A 5,812-nucleotide genomic window follows, 5' to 3' on the forward strand; every position below is an offset into this window, starting at 1 on the left:
GTACTCATTAACGATACTTTTAACAGTTTTTCTGAATCGCTTTGGTGCATTTCTCAAATCATCATTAACGGTTGCACAACAGATCTCATACTGGCATATGGTGTTCTCAAGCAAACAGAAGGGTGGACTACACCTTATTGTAGCTTAAATCATATCTACACACTAAGCTTTCCAAAACGATATGGTTTGGGCTACTGAAGTGGATCTACAGTATCCTTATGTTACCATACATGAATGCTCATACTTTTTTTCATTTTCAGAGGCAAGACATTAACGAACTCCACTCTGGCAGAAACTATTTTGGTGCATTTAAGTTTCAATTACAAGTATGAGTACATATTCTCTAATAAAGATTCTTCACTGTATTATATTTTCTTGAAAGTGGATTGTTTTAATAGCACCTGTGTATTGACGAAGAGTTATATGATAGAATATTTGATGCACACAAGTTCTTAAATCATTTTCACTGACCTCACCTGCTTTAGCAAGTCTGCAGCAGAGATTGTTGGAAAGTAAAGTACCATTCCAGCACCATTTATGGGGCGATTTGTGATGCATAAAAGTGTTTGAAAGACCCCAACTGCTCCCCAGGCACTGGGCTGCAGCTGCCTCACAGACCTTGACAGCCAGGGTCACTCTTCTGACTGATGGTGTGTGTGCAAGTATGTTCAGGCTACACTGGCACCCGGATTGTGCCTGCTAAGCAGTACTACATCTCAATGCCTACTCTCTGTGCCCCCCACCACAGGAACTAGTGGAGGCTAAACGCCTCTGAAATTTCAGAAATAGAGTTTATCCATCTCTGTATTAGAACTTATCCACCTCTCCAAAGACTTTATTCACCAATTACAACTTTTAACATTCAAAGATCACATTGTATTATTCACATTCACAAGGTATTTCACACATGTACACTCATTAACACTCTAGGAACCATTTAATACCACTGGTATTGTTTAAATGAACCATTATTGAACATGTTCTGAATGTTTTAAAAATGATGTTGTAAGAATCTGATACCACATTGTGCTGTCCACTTCACAGAATTCATAGTTTACCCACCTCTTATTTTACCACTACATCCCTGGTGCTACCTGTATAACACAATGATATAACACAATGATGTTGAAATAAACTTAACTCAATTTCATTGGAATTACTTTATCAAATGTTATCACAGTATTATCCTCTTTTAATTCAAATTTGGAATTGGAATTATAGATCCTGTTTTGACCTCATTTCAAATTCAATAATTGAATTGGAATTTAGGAGTCATTCTCAATTAAATGAATTATTGCACAAGCCTGCTACCAACTGTATAGTAATGAACATGTAGGATTGTGATGAAGCACAGTAGGCCTACAGCTATGTTTGTTGGCTAGGCTAAAGGTTGTTTTGTGTAGAAATATACACGCATCCCGACTTTTGGAAAGGACTGGCCATTTACAGTAAACATGAAAATGTGCATTGAAGGTACTTAGAAGTTCACAAAATGCAAAAAGCAGCCCAAAACTTACAAATGTGACTTAATTCTAGTCACTGCATGGTAACTGTACACACAAACCCATTTTTCTGAATTTGGGCTCTTGCATCAACTCCTCTGCTACAGATGGTCTCCGAAAGCACCCTTGACAGGACCTATTCAATGTTCATTTCATGTGCATTGAAGGTACTTAGAAGTTCACAAAATGCAAAAAGCAGCCCAAAACTTACAAATGTGACTTAATTCTAGTCACTGCATGGTAACTGTACACACACAAACCCATTTTTCTGAATTTGGGCTCTTGCATCAACTCCTCTGCTACAGATGGTCTCTGAAAGCACCCTTGACAGGACCTATTCAATGTTCATTTCATGTGCATTGAAGGTACTTAGAAGTTCACAAAATGCAAAAAACGCAGCCCAAAACTTACAAATGTGACTTAGTCACTGCATGGTAACTGTACACACACAAACCCATTTTTCTGAATCTGGGCTCTTGCATCAACTCCTCTGCTACAGATGGTCTCTGAAAGCACCCTTGACAGGACCTATTCAATGTTCAATTCATGTGCATTGAAGGTACTTAGAAGTTCACAAAATGCAAAAAGCAGCCCAAAACTTACAAATGTGACTTAGTCACTGCATGGTAACTGTACACACACAAACCCATTTTTCTGAATCTGGGCTCTTGCATCAACTCCTCTGCTACAGATGGTCTCTGAAAGCACCCTTGACCTCAACATTTTATAATGTGCAGTGAAGGTAGGCTACATAGAGCTTCCAAAAATGTGAAAACCAGCCCAAAACTTGCAAATGTGGCTTAGTTGTAGTCCATGTGAGATATGTTTTTAGCAAAAAAAAAAGCAAATATTTATTTACATTATATGGGCATGACAATTCTTGCATGCTCATGAAATTGTATTGTGGATCAGGTCATGTATGCCAAGATGAGAAAAAATGAAAATATTGAGAGGGTGAAATAAACTACCATATATTGTTCAGCCTGATGCAAGGAAGCACCAGAGTCATTTCTATACCCCCAGTTCACTCAGTAGCGCCCCCCAAAGGTGTAAAAATGTGACTTTTTAAATGGCATTAATTGAATAACCACTGGTCAGATCTGTCTGAAATTTGGTATGGTAATTACTGAAGATATGGGTTGTAAATAATGTTTCTGTCATTGGTCTACCTCATGTGCACATATGGGTAAATAACATTTATTTCAAAATGATGACAATATTGCAAGCTTTTCACTTCAAATCCAAACAGGTGATTAATGTCTGTAATGCAATCATGTTTCTCGTTTTATATATGAAACTATAGAGTAATTTTGACAATATAGCTTTTTGTTTTTGTATTGGACTACATTTCCCATGACGTATACCATTCATTTCAGCGGTGCTTACAACAATGGCGCTGAAATGTGTAGTTCGCTGAAGCGTTTTATTGATTATACAAACAAATTAGGTTTAGTGTTGAAAACAGTTCCCCCGACAAGTTTTTGGTGAGCAAAAGCTCACAAAAATAATTAGCGCACGTTGTTACATGTGCCATGACATTGATACAACAAAAGAAGCATAATTAAACGAAATATCGAAAAATCATATAGCTTTTGACCACTGTTGCCAGGCAACGACCTTACCAGCTGGGCGGGAGGCTCTGAGACCATAGACCAAAGATTCTAGAACAGAGCTCTGTTCTAGAATCTTTGCCATAGACCTACAGTAGGTAGAAATAATAGGCTATTCTCTGCTCGCTGCCAACGCGTATGTGTATAGGAAGCCTGTCACAAACGAATAGATCCATGCCATGCATCCATGCCACCACTGTAGAAAATAGACTGACACAAACGAGTAGCCTAGGCCCGCGAGCAGAGATTGTCTGCCGCCAGCCAGACTTTTTTGAGACGTCAAGTCAAGTCATTTTTATTCCTACAGCACACTTAACAAATAACCTAACAGCAGGGTGCTTCCCAGTAAAAGATTATGTAGGCTAGCCTACAATTATTTAAGATTATGTACAGTTGTATGGCCTACAACTAGCCTATACAAAGAGTCAGTGCCTCACAATTAAAATAAATCAATAAAAAACTAGACTAGACCCTATAGGGGTAAAAACACAGCAGTAAACACAAAATAAAATAAAATAAAGAACAGAGAAGTGTTTATATGCTTGTTTATATGCTTATATGCTTGTCCAATAATAGCCATGTCATGGACAGTAGCACTACTTAGGCCTACAATACATGACAACTTATTGATAAAAAGTAAAAGTAAAATATTTATTATCATTATGGCCTAATGAATGCATGGCTGGTGATGTTCTGTGTTAATTAAGTTTCCTGGCCTTCGCCCGGGAGTGGTACCACAGAAATAGCTTCACATGGCTAATGAAATGCTTTTTTTCCATATACGGCAAGTGGTGTTTCAACTTCTTTATTCTGGAGTTCACCTGCTCAGCCACTTGTGTGTTTATGTTCTGAAGCTGTGGGTACACACCCGAATTGTAACCAGAACTGCATGCTGCACAGAGTACAGAAAGTAAGAAAATTATGTCATATTCACATAAAAAACATTTTCTTTATAAAAATAATAAGCCACATTTTCACTGACCAGAATGATTTTTCCAGTGTAACCTGTCAACAAGGAACCAGGTCTCTTGGAAGAATCTCGGGTCCCTATTCAGGGCATAGCTATGTAGGCGACACACATTGTCATAAAATACCTCATTTGGTCCTGAAAAAAGAAAACAAAACAAATAAGAAGAATTTGTTGTTTGCACTTATCAGATGAACTCCCCAAAACGTTGTTGCAGTCACTCAGTTGACCAACAAATTCAATTTCATCTGATACTTGTAACCAGTTCAAAATGTAGTGGAGTAAATGCATAGTATTATAGTTTACAGAGAGAGAGAGAGAGAGAGAGAGAGAGAGAGAGAGAGAGAGAGAGAGAGAGAGAGAGAGAGAGAGAGAGAAGAGAGAGAGAGAGAGAGAGAGAGAGAGAGAGAAGCTTTAGGCACTTCCAAATTCATTGTTGTTTCTGATGCATGACTCATTGGAGAAACAGTCATGGGCCTACTGGTTAGAGCTTCGGGCATGGAACTAAAGGGTTGCTGGTTCAATCCCCAACCAGTGTGAATGACTGAAGTGCCCTTGAGCAAGGCACCTAACCCCTCACTGCTCCCTGAGCGCCGCTGTAGTAAGGCAGCTCACTGTTCCAAGTTAGTGTGGTTTCATCTCACTGTGTGCTCTGTGTGTTCACTAATTCATGGGATAAATCAAAGGCAAATGTATACGCAATATTGGCCAAGAAACCAGATTTATATTTGAAATGGTAATTATACCTGACGTGAAATAACACCGGAGAATGGTGAAAGGTATATTCACGGACTCCGCGCTCTCCATTATGGAGAAGCCATAGCACACTCCTGTTGATAGACCAGAAGAGGTAATAAAGTAGACAAGTAAACAGCGCAAAGGGTGAATGTAATGTTTTATAACACTATATTATATTATATTATATTATATTATATTATATTATATTATATTATATTATATTATATTATATTACATCATGTTATATTATATTATGTGAGATTAGAACAGTGCTATTTTGAAAATGGACATACCAGAACAGTGTGAACAACCCCGGAATTAGGGCTGCATGGTGCCCAAAACTTTTTGAGCACCCTGCCTCTGTTTCCCTTGAACTGCGGTCCATGTAAAAAGAACCCCTTTCTCTTCTTTTGGGGAGGTGAGGTAATTAAATATATGAGTTCCTCATCTTCAAACTCAGGAATTGGAGGAGAAGCCAGCGGAGGAACATCAAATGCTTTGAAGGCTACCTGGGCCATTTTTTGGAGGAGGGGTTTGACCTCCTCAGGAAACTTGCCACAGGTAGCCACTAAGTCCCACAGCAGAGGACATTGGTGGGCCAAGACCTTCATGATTTTGGTGTTATGGGGGACCTCCTCAGGTGGAATGGAGGCTATATCCTCCACCAGCCTCTTCAACTCTTCACAGGGGTGAAGGAGGGCACAAACAGGTGTCCCTTTTGCCACCTCCTGCAGCAGGGGACGAAAGGCTGCAGGGGGATGGGAGGTGTGGCCCTCAATCAACAGGAGTTCCATCAGGGGGGTGAGGAAGCTTGCACTGCACTCCACCTCAGCCTTGAGTTCCTCAAATTCCATGGTGGAATTTCCCTTTACATATCTCCCCATCCAATCCCGTAATTTTTTTTCAGGGAGCAGGATGCGATCAATGTACCTAGTGTAGAAGAAATTACATTTCATTACAAAACCAAAATGACAAATTAATGTCCACTTGCAGTA

Source organism: Alosa alosa, chromosome 4 (assembly GCF_017589495.1).
Source record: "Alosa alosa isolate M-15738 ecotype Scorff River chromosome 4, AALO_Geno_1.1, whole genome shotgun sequence".
Lineage (NCBI taxonomy): Eukaryota > Metazoa > Chordata > Actinopteri > Clupeiformes > Clupeidae > Alosa > Alosa alosa.